The following is a 19,396-nucleotide window of genomic DNA, read 5'->3' on the forward strand; positions in this document are numbered from 1 at the left end:
TATGATTTTCTTCTAGGGTTTTTCTGCCAACCCACCTAACATCTAGAAGTCGTCCCTCTTTCCTTCAACTTTCATAATTGTTTTGTTTACTAGCAGCTCGTAATCCTGAGTGCAGAATAAAAATCACTCAAGGAACATTAAATTTAAAAAGGAAAACCCAGAGCAGACTCTATTACTGACTTACCAGTTAAGGACAAGGAGTCCTCTTCCCCCTTGCTTAACAGTGTCACACCAGTTACATTACTCACTGACACCAGGGTTTTATTTTATTTTATTTTATTTTATTTTTTGGTCATGACACTTGAACTCTGGGCCTGGGTGCTGTCCCTCAGCTCTTCAGCTCAAGGCTAGCGCTCTACCACTTGAGCCACAGTGCCACTTCTGGTATTCTGGTGGTTATTAGAGATAAGAATTTCACAGCTTTCCTGCCCAGGTTGGCTTTGAACCATGATCCTCAGATCTCAGCCTCCTGAGTAGCTAAAATTACAGGCGTGAGCCACCAGTGTCCAGCTCACCTGGCTTTTTAAATTATATTTTTATTATCTTTAAGTAGTTCGGGGTTTAGAGTTTAGTCCTTAACAGGTTACCATTCAACATGTCAATTTCTGACACCTGATCTTATTAGCAGGGTATAAACACAGAGTTTGCAATAAAAAAAATCCATCCTCCACACTGTCATCCTATATCACTTCCATTTCAGCCTGTAAAGTAACAAATGAGAACTGTTCAGTCCATTTAACAGATAGAAAAACTGAGACCAAGAGAGATGTAGAAATAAGCCCAAGTAGCTAGGTTTTGGATCCACATCTGATATAATACACACACACACACACACACACACACACACACACACACACACACACGGTTGGATGAGGGCAAGGCCAATCTGATATAACACACACACACACACACACACACACACACACACACACACACACACACACACACACACACACACACACACACACACACACGGTTGGATGAGGGCAAGGCCAAGGCTTTCTCTCTGACTTCTTTCCTCTCCTGCTCAGCTTTGGTGGATCGGAAGGAAGTCCTCATGGGAAGGACATGCCATTCTTCTGCTCGCCACCTGAGAAAGAGGAAGTAAGAGTTGGGTGTAGATTAGAGACCATATGAGCAGACACACATGAGCAAACTCTGTGAGAAAAGAGAAAGATGCAAATAGCTTGAGGTATTGGAACTTTCCTCAAAATCAATCAGGAGTCACGTTTCTGATCAGAAGGGTAGATAATAGGATCATGAGGACCAGAATGTTCTAGGGTTTCCTTTCTTTCCGCCCGGCCGCCACCTGCTAGTTCAGCTTACCAGAGCTCTTGTGAATAGGCCCCTTCTTACCTTTGCTTGCTTGAAAAGCAAACACGGAAACATTTGTTAAGCTCTTCTCTCTCCTGTTTCTCAAGCAGCCCAGGAAGTAAGGCTGAGTAAAAAGAGGCCTCAGCAAACATAAACTTGAGCAGGAAGGAGTTGGGAGTGGGGCCTGGGCAGTAGAAAGGAAAAAAAAAAAAAATCGAACTCTTTTACCAAGTATCCTTCCTGCTCTGCCTGGGAAATAGACCCATCTGTGTGAGGATGTCCTATGTATCTGTCATTCCATTCTCTTGGCAGGAATAAGTTTCAGTTCTCCAGAAGGAGCGAGGCAGGAAATGGGAAGGGGCGGGCTGGATGCCCCTGTTTAAAGGAATGCCTTCCAGATAGAGGTTGCACAGGGAGGCTGACATTCCACGATCCGCAAATCAGCATTTCTGGGGCAGGCTGAAGGTGATTCCTAAGGGGAAGCTGTTCTAAACCAGCCGAAAATAAATGCTCCTTGGAAAATCAGCATTTTCCGCCTGTGACTTCACCCGGGTCAAAGAAGCCTTGTCGTTATTTTTCAGAGTAATGTGCACTGGCGTACAAACGCTGCTGCCTAAAAAGCACTTATTTCAAAAGATGCTGGGTCCTCATTTTCATAAATAAATAAACCTCACAGGCCTTTAGAATCTGATTATATATGGAACAAAACTCCTACATACAAGACGATGATCTGAAGCCATCTGAGACAATGTCAGTCTCTCCACCCCACTTTGCCTATGGGAGAAAGCCACACTTCAGATCTCCACTCTTAGACTGTACCCTGTGTCTTCTCAACAAAAGAATCATAGAGTCATTTTCCTGTTTGAGGATCAATGGCTCTGTTTATTAGAAAAGAACAATACTGTCATGTTCACTAAGAAAACCTTTTCTTCATTTTCTGGGATAGAATCAGGTGTTCCTGTTAGAGAAAAGCCCCCCCTATACTATCTATTTTGGGGGTAGATACCTTTTCAAGGTTGGTGTATTTTAGGGCATTTTGCTAGCCAATCTACCCTCAATATGATCATTTTAAGTCACAAAAGTAAAGTTGGCTTTGTTCAATTACCATGCACTGATCCCTTCTGGACCACATCCAAGAAGCACCTGCTACTATGGTATAGAAGTGTTTTTGGACATTGTAGAATTCTATAAAGCTGTCTGTCTCCCAGGTAAGAACTCATTAAGACATCATCATACTCTAAGTTACATAAATTGCATACACAACTACCTTAGAAAAGGAAGATGAAAACATGGGTGGAGGGTTAGAGTTAAGAGTAGGGGTTCAAGAACTGATTTTTCTAAGAAAATAACATTTCAAATGAGACTTAGAGGCTACTGAAGAGAAGCCACAACAGCAAATGTCCTCAGCAGTGGCATTTTAATGTCTCTAAGGAAGGCTACCATGCCCCGCCTAGGAATGAGAGGAGGCATGTAAGTGTGTGGCATATGATGCCAGAGCCAAAAAGCCACACCTCAGCCAGGTGAGGACAGACAGTACAATCCTGTGACAGGACAACCAGATCACAGAGGTGACCAAGATGTGAGGGACATGATGAAGAACAGACAGGCTCTTGACATAAGGGTGGTAAGAATTTGAGGCGACTTGGGCCGAGGTCTGAGGAAGAGTGAGGAGGCAGGGAAGGTTAATATGGCTGGGAGAGGGAACAGGGGGAGGGGACACAAGGGCAAATTGGCAATTTGAGATGGCATCTTCACATGAGACAAAACTGAGAAAAAACAAGGATCTGGGTGTAGGCTGCTGAAAGAAAAAAAAAGAATCACGTTTCCAACTTCCTTCGGGTTAAAGTTTATTTACTGCAGCAAGTGGCTGTGGACTGGGTTTTTAGCCCATGGTCTGTGGTTTTTAGAAACTAGAGGTTCAAGGAAATGCCACCATGCCCGACCTAGAAACAAAAGTCAGCAGGAGGTGAAAAGCATGGCATGAGATGGGGGCCCAGGAGAGGAGCACCAGAGCTAAAACAGATTCCTAGGGAAGCACCCCTGGGCCAGGTAAAAGGAGACAGGATGAAGTTCAAGTGTTCATTTCTTTTGCTTTTTTTGGAAAGGAATTCATAGTGTGAAATAATCTTATTACCATTCTTTTTAAGATAGGTGTATGGCGGGGGTGGTCCAGAAACACAGTAAGTCAGTCATTAGCTAAATGAATCAGTGAGGATATCACAGGTCCAAAATCCATTCTATGAGTAGTGTTTTTTGACTGTCTATTCTATTGGATTCCCAATGTAGTGCTGAACAAGACTGATGTTAGACTTACCAGCTTCATCCATCTACCCAGTTACTCAATAATAAATATAACCCTCTACCATGGCAAGACAGGCTAATAACTTGGAAGAATCTATTGAGGACCCAAGTATGGCTCTTGCTTCCAAGCTGCTCACCTTCTAAAGGAAGAGATAAACTAGGCACATTCATACCCAGGGAGAGAGGGAGATGTGCTGGCAGAAAAGTTCAGAGGTGGCCTGAGCAGAACAAGATGACTTCCAGCTGTAAGCAATCACAAGGGCTGACAAGATGACATCTACTTTCCTGTTAACCCTTAAAAGTGACATATGGGTTTCTGCAAAGATTACAAGCAGATTGAGAAGACAATGCTCTTTTGTACATGTTACCAGCCCTCAGGTCCTACAAATACTTTGTGATTTTTAGAAATGGATTCTCTCCCAGCAAAATTGCCTTACTAGAAGTTTGCCTGGTTGTGAGGAATTTTTTATATTTATCAGCCTTTAAATAATACCAAAAGGACAAGAGAAAAATAATCATAATTCCTTTAGAAACTCTGTAAAAGAAATTGTTGTGTCTCTTTTATAGTGAGGAAGCCCAGGTGATTGTGAATGCTTGTCAAGTTTGACCAGAATCAAAAAGAAGAGAAAGGAAGACAGTAAGACCAGATTCAATGTCTCTTCAGATTCTCAATTCTCTCTCCTCTCTCTCTCTCTCCCCATCTCCAACCCTCTCTCCATCTCCAACCCTCTTTCCATCTCTATCATCTGCCTCTCTCTCTGATCACCAGATCAATACCTGGGAGTTGTCCCATGTATGGTCTACTTCCTTATTTGATATTTCTTTCTACTATGCTTCTCAGAGACATTTGTTTCAATTCACCTCCAATAACACCGTACTAGGTCTACAGACATCATTCACTGGGTCATAATGCATTGACCTTTGCCAAAAGACATCTCACAGTCTGTGGTCCAACCCTTCTTCTTGGCCTTTCCACCCATTTCTTGACCTTGTCAAACCTGTCAACCAAACAACATTAATGAGCTATCTGTTTAGTATTATTTAAGACATACCAATTATCTATCTTGTGCCAGGCATTGTTTTAGATCCTGAGAAAGAAAACCTGTAAATCTACACACTTCATTTTTTGCAAAAGGATTTTTTAAGTTATAAAGCTTTCAAGATTAATAGCCAAATTCACTTGAATTGTCCATGTAAAGTCTGTGCAAAAGAAACATTTCAGACCCAGGAAGAAGAATTTTCTGAAAGACAGTGTGCTGATCATTAATAGAGATTTGTGTGGTATCTAATGTTAGCCCAATGAACTCCCTTCCCATAGCTTAGCATGATCCTTCCCCTCTCCACAGCTTAGAATGCTCCCTTCCTAGGCAACGCTAGACCCATATAGTAAAGGCAGTAAATAATCAGCCTCCAACCCCCTTTACCTTGAGACAGCACTCCTCTGGGGCAGCTGCCACCAAATAAAGCAGCAAGAACCCCTTAGAGTGACCTTCAGGTCTGGGCAGCTACAGAGCCCCTTATCTATTGCTGGAGCAGAAGCCATAAATCCTAGTCCACCATGATGAAGCCCCTGGTCCACACGTTCACACCAGGGTCTCTGCCTCCTAGGCCCTTCTAGCCCCTCCTAGCCTCAGTAGGTTATATAGGTCACCTCAGACAATAGCCGGCACTTCTCACTTTCTCCCTTGTGAGAAGGGATCTTGCCAGTCCCTTTGCTGGCTATAAACTTTTTCTTTGTTCTTTGTACCTGAATGTGTGTGTGTTTTCTGGCAAAGACTAATGTACTCGAGCATCTAGTGTCCCCAGCTCTTATTCCATCCAAAGACCCAAACCAAGAGAACCTCATGGACCAGGAAGAGTATACAATAACTGCAGGTACCCAATATGGGTTGATGTGGGGAAGGGGTATAGCCTGTTGCTTGAACCCAGGAATTTAATGTCCTTTGATCTGTATGTAGAGACCACCCAACAAAGATCATTGGGTTGGATGATTAATTTTTCTAATAGGAACAATTCTAAGATAGCTGGTTTCTCAATGAATTTCTAGCAGCAATCACCACTTTATAATTGATTGGAAAAACTGGCAAGTATGCATGTGCTGATAGATGAATTAGAAATGTGGATGGATGATTTTTCCCCTCATGAGTCTATCTGTTCTTGTAAAATAATATAGGGGGAAGCAGTATTGAGGAAACACAAATGGCTCAAAGATCTTAAGCTCTATCTGTGAGTTGTCAGTTTAGAAGATTTGGACAAGATTGTAGGAGGCTAGACAGAAGGCACAACAGAAGAGGAGAGTAAACACAATACATGACTTCAGGTCCTTGAACTGGTTTTTGGTTTAAAAAAAAGTTAAAAGAAAGACAAATCAATATTACCGCATTTGAACTTGACCTTCCTAAAAACAGTGCGTCTGTGGGCAGGGTTCATGTGACATAGTAATGAGTCATAATGACACCCTTGCCATGACCTCGGGGAAAAGATTTGTGCCTTCTTTTGGGTTTCAGCAGATCTACTTTTGACATTCAAAGAGAAAACCAGAGGAGAGGGAAATACCCTTACTCCTGACACTACCAGGAAAGAAATTCACTTTAGAGGTCACAGTCTATGACAAACACACTCATGCAAATTCTCTGCTGGCTTTCATGCTCCATTTCTTTACCAACGATGTAGCTAAGCAAAATGGAACAGGAAATAGTGTCTTGGGAGAAATAAAGTTGCTGGGTTATATACAGGACACCTTAATATAAAGAAATAAAAAAATGTTAAACTATATTACTCTTAAGATGAATCTATCAGGGTGATTGTGGAATAGTGCATGCTACCAAGACAACTGATTAATATGATGCCTGAATATTATTTGGTATTAAATGTTTCTAGAGTTAGAATTAAAGGGACTAATTACTAAGGTGGATATGGAGGCCAAGGACCTTTTGCTCTTTGTTTGACTGTTTGTTTATGGCCCTTGAAATTAAAATGCTTTTGAGGGTTTTGAGCCACTACATTTTTAATTTTGCCTTTTGATCAAAAAAATCTAAAATATTTACTCTCTTACTCTCTTAAAAAAAAACATTTGTCCATGCCTTGTATATTACCCAGGAATGTATAGGTTCTTAGGTCAAGGAGATCCGGGTTTGAGTTCTACTGAGACTCACCATTCATTCCACAAATATTTATCAAGATATATCCTGTCTTCATGCAGCTTTCACCACACCACTCTCTTCTGGATTTTCCCTTTCTTCACTTTCCAATTTCTATCAATCCCCTTGGACAGTTGTTCCTAGTCTTCTAATACCATCTCTAGAGCTCAGACCTCAGATTCCCTTCTCTTTTTTATCACTACTACTTGCAGTTCAGTTTTCCCCTTGGTACATTTCCTACACGCGAACTGTCATTTTTGCTATCTGTACTTGATGTTTAACTGACATCTGAAACTTCACCTGTATAGAATGAGTATCCTTCAACCTTGCACCTGCTCTCTTCTGGGAGTCTTCTAAGTATTGGAATGCTATCACTGCATTCTATTATCTGTTTATTTGTTATTAGCAAGTCATAACTCTAAACCATTGTATCAGTTTCTTCATTTGAAAATGACCTTAGCACCTATCTTAGAGTTGGTACTGGTCAGAGTACCTGTCATAATGCCACGTAGATCCATTCTTCTTTCCTCCTTCTTCAGGTCCTTATTATGTCATTGTGCACTCACTACTAACATTTCCTAAGTGATGTCTTCAGTTTGATAATAAAGTACTCATAGGTCCCATTAAAGATGAGGAAAGTTGCATGAGGCCTCATAGCTTAGCAAGTGTCAAAGTTGAGATTTAAACCATGGCCATATGAAAATCCACTCTTCTTCTCTAGAAGTAGTTCTACTTCAGTTTATCCTGGGGGAGAAGCAGAACCCAAGAGGTGCAGCCTGGTACTAAAGATGGCACAAAAACAAAAACAAAAGCTGGCATGAACAGGCTGAGATGTCAGAATCTTCTGGATTGTCACACAAAGCTATTGAATCAAATTTTCTATTGATCAAACCCAGAAATATGCATTTTTTCACAAATAGACCTTTTATTTGTCACTATTAAAACTCTGAATTTTAAACAGATTCTTGGACTGCTGGTGCATATCCATCAGCTCACTCAACTTTAGCACCAGTCTCGTTACTAGTAGCTTTCCAGAACTACCACCTTCACTGAGTTTTCCCTGAGTTTTCCCAATTCAAACTTGGGCTTTTTTCAGCATTCTTACTTTTCTAACAAAGACCTCATGAAGTGGGCAAATAGACCTGCAAGCCTTTTCTATGTCTTTCCCAATGCTGTCTGGAATCAATTTATTAACTGCTTCTTCCAAATCATTGATCTGGGCTTCTCAGGTCATGATTTCCATCATCTTCTTCCGGATCGGGTGGAAGGCTGATGATGAGCATAGGAGGTCTTACAGATCTGATCTTTGCTTTTTTTTTTTTTTTTTTTTTTTTAGTAAAACCAACACAGAACAGAAGCAAATAATCAGCTGTAGCCTTGGCATCAACAGGAGCTTCAATCATGGTCTGCCACTTTTTGACCATGGAGCACATTTTGTCTCGGGTGAGATCCATGCCATGGAAGTTGGTGAGGCAGTTCCTGCCCTGAACATCCTCAGTAATTAGCTTGAATTTTCTAAGTGCGACTTTATCATTCTGCAGACCAGCAAGGCTCACTTCAAACACCCGACCCTTGAGGCCATCAGATGCAATTTTGGTTCTTTGAGTCCTCGTGACTACTGTTTTCCCAATATTCCTTATATTGAACATGGCCAGTGCTTTCACATCATACCAATCTTTCTTAGAAAAATGGATCAACTGCTTCCTTCTTGGCTTCCTTTTTGCCCCTTTTTGTAAGGAGCTTTTCTTCCTATCGCCATGGTGCTGGTCAGAGAGCCCAAAGGGCAAAATGTGCATTAAAAAAAAAAAGTTCCAGGGGAAATATTTGTGCAGTCAGAATTTGGTACCCTTGATCGAAGTTTTCAAAGGTAGATTTCTGAAATATTTAGAACCAACAAATATATGATCATAACTTTTAAAATGTTAGAAATTATTCAAAAAATAAATGGGGATGGGGCTGTTCAAGTGGTTGAGTAACCTGTCCAGCAAGTTCAAGCCCTAGATTTCTAGTACCACAGAAGGGAAAAAATAAAAGAGCTGGGCACAGGGGCTCATCCTATAATTCTAGCTACTCAGGAGCCCAAAGTCTGAGGAGTATGGTTCAAAGCCAGCCCAAACAGATAAATCAGAAAGACTCTTAATCAGAAAAAAAGGCCAGAAGTAGAGGTGTAACTCAAATGATAGACTGCCACCCTTAAGTGAAAAAACCCAGGGAGAGCATGAGGTCCTGAGAGCAAGCCCCAGTATTGGCACATAAAAAAAGAAAAAAAAGTTTGAATTAATTTAAATATGAGTATCTTTCTCAATTTAAAATACTAATTAGGCCTTTTACTTCATCTTGTGTGAATTTTTCATACCCTTTGCCCAGTTAGATATCACCATGTTGATTCTTTTTGGCTCATACCAACAAATATTTCATTTCCCAGTGTTTTGTTAAAGTACTCATTTCATCATGTACTCACAAGCATTGTGCATTTGCTCTAAAAGAAAAAGGAAAGTAAAGAAGACAAAGAAAAATCTTGGTTGATTTCATAGGTTAAAATAGCATTACATTGACTTTTTAAAAATTGAGTTAATTTAGCTACATATGGTAGGTTACATCTGTAATCCCAGCTCCTCAAGAGGTGTAGATTAGAAGGATCTACATTTGAATCCAGCCTGGATGAGATCTTAGTGAGCCCTCCACCCCAATGCAGCTCTACATAATGGTGTGTGCCTCCAGAATAGCTGAAGGCATAAATAGAATGATTGCAACCCGGCTGGCTCAGGCAAATAGATGAGACTATTTCAAGCATAAAGCAACTAAAGAAAAAAAATGGCTGTGGTAGAACAATTACCAGGTCCTGAGTTCAAACCTCAGTATCCACCCTCAAAAAGGAAAATCTCTTTATATTAATATATCCAACAGAGTAATCCAAAAAGAATTGCTTGACATCTACTCCATGAAAAGAGTATTTATAGCAATCTCATTTATAAAACTGATTTTTAAAAAATAAGCCAAATGTTTAGCAATTGTAGAAGTGAATTATTCGGCATCGTTGTGTTAGGAAGCTATTATCAAGTATTTTAGAATATACTATATTATTTTATTTTGCATAAATAAATACATTTATGCAACAAAAAGACATGGCAATGTCCTTTTACCAAACTGCTAACTACAGATCCTATGAATGGGGTGTACCATTCTTCTGTACATTCAGTTTTTTCAAACACAAATTAGGCTGATTCTCCAACTCAAAATATACTCTTCCTTCTTCTTCACAGGCCACATTCAGCTTTCTATACTGGGTAAGTGTTTTTATTTTAAGAACTAATGCAAATGTCATCTCCCTTAGGAAATCTCGGTTATTACCCGGGATGTGACCTACTTAGTCTCCTCATTTGCTAACACAGGCAACCTTTATTTTAGCACTTACTTGATATTCAAAATTTATCTGTTGATGCAATTAATCTTACTAGTAATCCATGAGCTGCTTAAAGGCAAGATCTAGGCATCACAGATGCACAAAAGCATTTATTGGAAAAACACACTATGAAAGATATTAAGTTCCATGTAGCTCTCCTCTAGCACCTGTGACTCCATCCAAAAGAATGATGTACAGCTTGCAAAGAGAGTATATCTGAAGTTTTCTCACCACAAAAGACAAAGAAATAGAAAGAAAGAGGAAGAGGAAATAAGAGAACATAGGAAGGAAGGAAGGAAGGAAGGAAGGAAGGAAGGGAAGGAGGGAGAGAGGCAGGGAGGGAAGCAGGGAGGGAGGCAGGGAGGGAGGGAAAATACAAGGCAACTATATGAAATGACAGATTTTTTTAATTATTGATATGTTTATTATCATGCTTGTTTTACAATGTTTATCATGGCATCAAGTTTTGCACCTTAAATATATACAATATTAGTATGTCCATTACACCTCAACAAAGGTGAAAATGAATACAATCAAAAAGAATTCTAGGATGTAAATAAAAGAAAGAATGAAAAGGAAGGAAGGAAGGAAGGAAGGAAGGAGGAAAGGAAGGAAGGAAGGAAGGAAGGAAGGAAGGAAACAGAATTCCTAAAAATATTAAACAACAGTGCTAACAACCTGTAAGTACATCACCCCTTGCAACCAATCAGAGAACAGGAAATTAACCCCAAATCAAAAGAAAAATCTCTCCAAGATGAGCTACAACGTGAGTTTCACCTCATGTAGGACAGATGCCCCAGAAACAGCCTCTGTTAAGTAATCACAAGAATGATTCATTGCAGGATGAGAATTCTGGGGGAAACAAAAATAAAAAATTTACTTATGGATCCTCAGAGAGAATCAGGAACACTGTAGGAAAGGCTTTAAGTCCCTAGTCTTAGAACAATGATGAGGAGCCACTTCAGCTAGAGATAGAAAATTTTGAAAAAGACAAATATGTACTCTTTAGTGTGTTGAAGTACATCCCTTCTGTTCTTAGTTCTCCAAAGAATTTGAGTGGTCTCAAACCAAGTTTATAATACTTTGCTATATCAGCCTTACACAATTAATACAACCTGGAAAAGCATGATTCTCTTTAGTTGGATTTTTCCCCCTATAGCAAAAATGTCAGCTTGGCCATAATCATCAGGACTGGGTAAAATAACAATGTAGTAAACTAATTATAGTCAACCAATGAGTGAATGGATGATTCATTAAACAGTGCTTAGAACATGGGAGTTTGATATGTGGAGGACAGTAGGGCAGAGTCTGATTTGGAACCTAAATTTGGATTTCAGCTTGGCCAGCTGCAAGGGGATGAATCTCAACTGCTTTAACAAATAAAAGAAATCTGGGTCATCTTCAGTCCCCAAGGTACCTTCTTCCAGCCATAGGACTGTGTGACCATATGCCAAGGAATTTTTGGAAGACAGGCCTGACCTGGGTGTGGGGGGTGGTGTTTGACTGATGACCTCAGAGGTCTCTTCCAGCTTAAAGATTCTGTGACACAGACACAGCAGGATGTGCCTGTGTAGAAAGGAACTCTAAGACAACTGATTTTTTTTTTAGGATCACCCACAGGGAGGGGAAGTCCTCTGAGAGCTAACAAAGGCACCAGTAGCTTTAGGTCAAGCCCTACTTCAGACTGAGGCCAAAGGCAACAAGAATGCCACAATGCACATCAAAGGGCAGAATCTGGCCCGGGAACAAGAAGACGGATGGAGGGGAAGTCATGATCTGCAGTAAAACAAATAAATAACCTTGAAAATCACATCTGCAGACGCTCTAATGTCCTTAAATGCTTTCCAATAAGCTTCACTGGTAGCTTGCCACAAAGTCCCGTCTGAAAAGATTTACAACACACAGAAGCAGGAGATTGTGACCTGGCCCTCATGCATCTGCTAGCCGGTTGGGTGACCTTGGGTACATGATTTCACCTCTCTGGCCTGAAAGTTTCCAAGGAAGGGGATTAAATTAGATGACTTCTGACTTTCCTCTCTAGCCTCAAAATCTTACCACCTCCCTGCCCACACTCTGATCACGGTTGTTCAAAAGCAGTGATTGGTTTTGATTAAACAAGTAGTCATTTACAATAATCTGCCAGGAATCCAAATTAAAAATGGGAATTCTACGCAAAAGAGAAAGCAAGGGAGAGGAGAAAAAGATGAGGAAACTCAGATCCTAATAGACATTTCTTTTGTTCTCTTCTTGAAACATTTCCTTCTGTTGCTACAACTGCTCAAAATCAGAATGACCACTGCTCTAACTAAAGATGTGTGCATCAGGCTATGAGCCATTGTTGTCTGTGCTTAGACAGAGCTTCTGGCTTGGGCCTCAAAACTTAGGTTCAAGATAATGCCTAGAACACTTAATCCTCTCTTTGTCCCAGGCTTCCAGAGTGGGAATCCAACAAGACGCAGCTCTGAGCTATCTCCCAGACTTCCCATTTTAGGGAAGGCTTTGAAATAGTTTGACATAACTATTTCCACAACATTCCTTACAGACCTTCTCCTATCTAAGCCAAAATTGTTACAGTGAGAATTTTTATCTCCATTTGAGAAACACCCAAGTAAAAGTCAAAGGGGCCGGGGTGGGTTTACATTACCAAAAGGTCTTCTAAGTTTGACCTTTATAATTTTGCCACCACCAATCCTCCCACTTCCCCAGACACCATATATACACAGAGCCAACTATACCCATGGCATCACTTTTACTTCCTAGACACAGAGATATTTATCAGGAGAGAATGAAACAGTATTCTAATGCCAATAGTATTTTGGAGAGCCGATTATGAATAGTTCCATACAATCATGAATGTGAAAGTAGGATTTTCCAAAGCATGATGCAGGTACACACAGTAGTGGGTACACACATTGTGTGTGATAAAGTAGTTGTCCATATCATTTGCTGATAGGATCTGTGCTCAAAACATCCAGTGTAAGGAAGAAATCCTATGAAACTTTCAATGATGAGGCCATATTGGATCTGCCCACTTCCCTGCTGGAGTCTGGGCTTCCCTGCTGCATTTTTGTTCAATATAATGTCATTCAGATGGTTCTTTCCATCCCTTGAGTCCTTTTCTCATCTCTCATTCATCTTTCCTAGATATTCCTTTGCTTCACTTACCCAACTTATCCTTTTCCCCAAACAAAGTTTCCTCAGTCCCTCAGCTCTGAGACTTAAATGACCTTGTAAACTGTGTTCTTTAAATACCTCCTCTTCCTCCATCTCTTCCTACCCACATGCCTCACCCTACTGCTCTGTAAGATGCTTCTCCCCTTTCCTCCCCAATCTTCCTTCTCAAGTTGAAGATCTCTTCTCTCAGTGGGTAAACCCATTGCCTTAGGTCTTTGTCTTCCTTATTCATTCCACTAATTACCCAGATCTTTTTTATATCCAGTTACTAATGCCAGTTGGTCTCCTAGCCTAAGACTTGTTTGTGTCCTCTTATCAATCACCTCAATGATCAACACTGCAATATAATTTTTTCCTTCTATGATGTGTCCCTGTGTTCATATTTCTTTTCCATTAATTCCCCTTTAAAAATTATTTAAACAACAAGAACATGGATTGAATTTAAATAAAAGATATTTGCTATATGTTAAATAATAGTGCAGGTGATTTGTAGATGTGATTAAAACTTTCATGATTGTAAATGGCTGACAGCGTGGCATCAGCAATTTTTAAATGATAGAATGTTTTCCCAAAAGTTTGTTCTTCTGATATCCCATAATAAGAAGTAAATGATTAATCAACCCACTATTCGGACAAAAAAACTAGAACTTGGAAGTCATATGAATTATCGGGTGCCAGTGTCTCACACCTGTAATCCTGGCTATTTGGGAGACTCGGAGCCAAAGGATCATAGATCAAAGCAGAAAAGTCTATGAGAATCTATCTTTAAAATAATCAGCAAAAAGTCAATCAGGAGACATGGTTCAAGTGGTAAAGTCCTAGCTAAGCAAGCCTGTCACGGAAGCTCAAAACCCTGGGTTCAAGCTACAGTACTGGCAAAAAAATCATAGATATTATCAAATGACATGCAGCAAATCCTGATAGATACAAGAATATAACAAGACTGACTCCAGATTTGGTGCTTTCTGCTCTTCAGGGTGATAATGCTTCCTCTTCCATATGTCCAATCATTCCCTAGAGAGGTTGTTCCAGGACACCCTGAGCATGCACAAAGCTTTCCAGATGCTCAAGTCCATATGTTAAATGCTATAATATTTGCATATGACTTATATACATCTTTCCATATAGTTTAAATCATCTCTAGGTTATTTATAATACCATTCAAATGCTGTGAAAATCAGTGCTATACTGCTTTATTTAGGAATGATAACAAGAGAAAAGTCTAAATGTTCATTACAGTAGCCAGCCAGACTTTTTTTTCTAATATTTTTCATTTGTGGTTGGTTGCATATCCCACAGATACGAGAGCTGACTGTACTTAAAAATGACTCCTTTTGAAGATATCGATGCCTGACACAGAGAGAGAGTGGGGGGGGGAGGGAGGGAGGGAGAGAGAGAGAAACCAAATAAATATTCATTTCAGGTAGCTTGAAGATGTGTCACCTTAGAAATGCAGTATGATCTATAGCCAAGGAAAAGACAGCAAATTACAGATATGCAAATGAGGCTCTCATATAGAATCTGGCAGAAATATGAAACATAAATATAACTCAAGGAAAATAATATAAGTAAAACTCTTGAGTATTGAAACACCAGATCTTTAAAAGGACAAGTTGTTGAAAGATGGAATTTGAGGATTCTGAATGGAGTCAGTTTTCAGGAATACTATGGTTACTGGGCACGAGGCCCCTGATCCCTGTAGAAACATCCATAGTGGAGTGGAGAGAGAGAGGAAGGAGAAGGGCCTGGCATTTGCTGCACTGGAAGAACTGCCGTGTAGATTTGAACCCAAGGGAGGTGATCTCAAACTGAAGTGGCCATGGGCAAAGAGTTGTGTTAAACCTGACCTTCAAAAAAGTCATCAGACATCGCAATGATATATACTGGTGCTTAAGTTAGAACTGTGTCAGTTCTTTGTCTTTAAGAAGGGAACAGTAGCAGCTTCCAGTCCCTAGAGCTCATATGAGAACTGAGTAAGCTAATTCTTCTAAGAATATTAGCCCAGAAAATGTCCATTCGATGTGGCCCTTTGGATCTATGCGATTGCTCTGCTCCTTTGTACAAACCAATAAAATATCAGTAAAAAAATTTTTTAAAAGATACAGACTGGACTGGGAAGGTGGCTCAGTGGTAGAATGCTTGACTTGCATGCATGGGGCCCTGGGTTTGATTCCTCAGCACCACATAAACAGAAAAAAACTGGAAGTGGTGCTGTGGCTCAAGTGGTAGAGCGCTAGCCTTGAGCTGAAGAGCTGAGGGACAGTGCTCAGGCCTAGAGTTCAGGTCCCACAACTGACAAAGAAAAAGTAGGAGAATTGATTAAAGATGTGTGTAAGGAAGAGTTCGAACCACAGATTCACTGTCCAGCCCTAATGACCAAACACACAACTTCTTCTCTGAGCTGGCAAAGCATAGGCCATTTGCTGTCTATAGAAGCTGTACTAAGGAAGTCCAGGAATTGAAAGCTCTAGACTTGGCTGAGGTATAAGAAATTATACTGAAAATGAGGAAACACAGGTGACATACATGCTTTGAAAAGTGATATTTATGATCTTTCCTACACACAGTCTATTCACAAGCTGGACACACAGAACAATTCTTGTCCAGTAAATGATAGATCCTTTCATGATCACTCTTAGAGAGGACAACCAGTTGAAAAGCCACACATACTGCACCTCTAATGAACCATGCAGTGCCCTACTTTAACTGTTAGAAGGGTTTCTAGAACCATATGGCAAAAGAACCACTATGGAAAACATTGAACCCAAAACAACAGAAGCAGGGCTGGGAAGGTGGGAGAGCTCAGTGGTAGAGCGTTTGCCTTGCATGCCTGAGGCCCTGGGTTCGATTCCTCAGTACCACATAGGTGAAAAAAAAAAAAAGTTCATGCCAAAACAACAGAAGCCCAGATACACATTTAGAGATGAAAATTTCTTAAGAATTTTTTAAATTAAGAAATATTGTAACATTTTTATTAAAAAACAAAAAAAATAAAGATCTAATGATCAGAATAAATCAAAGAATTGTTTAGAATATTGAAAAATAATATTGGCAAGTTAAACAACTGGATAGTTAGAAAATAAGCACGTTAGAGATGATAGAAAATGCTGGAGAAATACTGGAAATCTAACATGCAATAAATATTAGTTCTAGAAAAAATTGTAGAAAGATTAGATGGGAAAATTAACTTGGAATTACTTCTTTTTTGTATGTATATTTTTATTGTAAAGATACTGTACAGAAGGGTTACAGTTAATTGAGTAAGCTAATGAGTACGTTCCCTATCGAGCATTGTTACCTCCTCATTTGTTTTTTCCCTACCATCCCTTCCCTCCGCACCTTCTGAAATTTATACCGAATCAAGATAAATGAGTCTTTCAGGCAAACATGAGTTAACAAGTATTCCATATAATGAAGAGAAAAGGCCTACATCATGGAGGATTATGTCAAAAAATGCAAAATTCAAAATATCAAAAGATACTAACCCTCAAAGGGATGGATTTTTAAGTCATCTAGAACAGATGAGGAATTACCATAGCATGGGACATGACAGCAACATTAAAGAATGGCAGACAATAGAATAATATTTTCAATATTGAGCAAAAAATCATTTCCAACTTGGAATCTCATAACCATTTAATGCATGAGGGACTAACAAAGGTATTTTTAGATATTCAAGTTTTCAAAATACTGCATGATAGGCACTCTAACTCAGAAAGCTATTGGGTGCAACGTGTTGTCAAAATCAGTCAGCTAGAAAAGAGATTTAGCAAATCCAGGGAAAAAGAGAAAGGAAATTCTAAGACATTGTTAAAGACGAGCTCCAATATTGTTACCACAAACCTATCACTGGTTCCAGTGTTAGCCACTGTGAGAAGCAACAAGATGATATTGAAGCAGCAAACAGAGGCCTTGGGGTAAGTACTTTTCTATTAGCTTAGTGGCTGCTATTTTGTGCACAAAATTGACCTCGGGTCCTCTGAGGGTAGCTGGAGAAGTAGGAGTCTTAATGCAGGGACATTGCTCAGCAGAGAGAGTTTTACCATGAGAAACTGCCAGCTAAAACCATCCATGCTGAATTATTACCCACTGGATTATTATAATTCTAGCTAATGCTAAAGAATCTTGAAATATAATTAGTATGTCCAAACCAATCGTTGGTAAATGTGTTGTTCAGGGGAGACTGAAAATAGTTTAACCCTTATTATTATTATTATTGTTCATTTTTTAAAAAAAAGAATCTTTAGTTGTATATGTCAGTTGATTTGCACAACATATCTTGAGTGTCACCCCTTCCAACATTCTCCCCCACCCATCTATCTCAACCCTACCCAAATCTTCTTCATGTTTTCTAGTCAAATGTCCAATGTTAAAGTAACAGACATTTAGGATACAAAAATAACTCTTGCCTCTAACTAATTCATATGACTCGACCTAATTTTCTAGTTTCAAGTCATGGGGCTTGAACTCTGGGCCTGGGTATTATCTCTGAGCTCTTCAGCTCAAGGCAAGTGCTCTACAACTTGAGCCACAAGGCCACTTCCAGTTTTCTGGTGGTTAATTGGAGATAAGAGTCTCATGGACTTTTTGTCCCAACTGGCTTTGAATCACAATCCTCAGATCTCAGCCTCCTGAGTAGCTAGGATTACAGGCATGAGCCACCAGTGCCCCGCAAACTTTCCTTTTTCTCTACCTTGCTAGACACACTGTGTGCTTCCAAGGCTCTTACATTACAGACTTGTTATGTCCCCTTGGTAAGCTTTTCTCATTCCTCCATTCCCATCCATTGGCAAACCCCTGCCTCGATGTCTATTTCTGGAAAGCTTCTCTTTTTAAAATTTCACCCCTCCTACCCCAGCAGCTACCCTTCCCTGTGCATTTCTTCTTTTGTCCATCCTAGGCTTTAAAACTTTTCTACTAGGCTCTACTATAAACAAGCTTCTACTTACTCCTTCAAACTTATCTCATGCCACCCTCTCTCCATACAATACACACTGGTCTTTTTTCACTTCTCTAATGCACAAGTCATTTGTGGCCTCCAATCATGTATCATTCTGTCTCCTCTTCCCCCACATTTTACCTGCTTTGCTCTGACTCACCTTTCACTTTTCAGCTCAAATGTCATATTCTCAGAAAATGCTTCATCGATTACCCCATCTGAAATGAGTCTACTCTCATTGCTTCTGTAACATATTTTTTTTGTTTCATTCTACTCATTCCACATATGTTTATTAAACAAGTCTCATGTGCCACCAACAATCTAAAGGTGGGGGTAATTGTAGAGTGACTATTTTTTCAACTATGGAAAGAGACAATGATTAAATTACATACCGATAATTTAATTAAATCATTTTAAGCACTGAGGCATTTAATGAAGAGGCAAATACAGAGTGCTGGGACTGGGAGTAATTGGGAAGAGTGTTATTTTGCCAGAGGAAAGAAATAAGTCAGGCAGAAATGAGGAAAGCTATCTTAAATACATGGCCTCATGAGAAAATGCCCAAATGGATATGCCCAGGTGAGTTCAGAATCTTCAAAGTATACACAAAGGCTCAGTGTTTCCAGATTCTGGTGAAAAAAAAATAAGTGGAGGAATGGATATAAACAGTCAGGGGCCAAGTTGCACAAGATCATACAGGCTATGATAATATAAAGCTGGATTTTATCATGAAAGCTTGGAGAGAGTTCTAGTGAACTTGCGGTGAGGAATTTGCTGGTGCTTTCAGGTGATTGTTCTGACTGAGATGTATAAAGACTGGATTTCTATGAGTGAGTTTGGGAATTCCAGATATGAACCTATTTCCAGAACCTTGGAGAGAAGAGATGATGTCTCACACTCTGAGTATAATGTTAGAGATGATGAAAAATATTAGATTTAGGATATTTTAGAGGCATAATTGATAAGTTTATTGATGGACTGAGCATGCAATATTAGAAATGGAAGATTGTTTCCTAAATTTTTAGTATGAGAAGCTGAGTAGATTGCAGTATTCCTACAGCCACTGGATTACTCTGTAAAGAAACAGATTCATCTGAAAGAACAAAAATAATCAGATCATTGGTG

The 19,396-nt window shown here is 39.7% G+C and overlaps 1 pseudogene; it reads right to left on the bottom strand.

The window, feature by feature from the left end:
• Positions 1–7,708: 7,708 nt before the first annotated feature.
• LOC138805532 (small ribosomal subunit protein eS1 pseudogene) lies at positions 7,709–18,457 on the bottom strand (annotated as a pseudogene).
• Between the last annotated feature and the right edge of the window lie 939 nt (positions 18,458–19,396).

The sequence above is a fragment of the Dipodomys merriami genome, unplaced genomic scaffold, assembly GCF_024711535.1.
Source record: "Dipodomys merriami isolate MVZ:Mamm:240054 unplaced genomic scaffold, mDipMer1.0.p SCAF_4, whole genome shotgun sequence".
Taxonomy (NCBI): Eukaryota; Metazoa; Chordata; class Mammalia; order Rodentia; family Heteromyidae; genus Dipodomys; species Dipodomys merriami.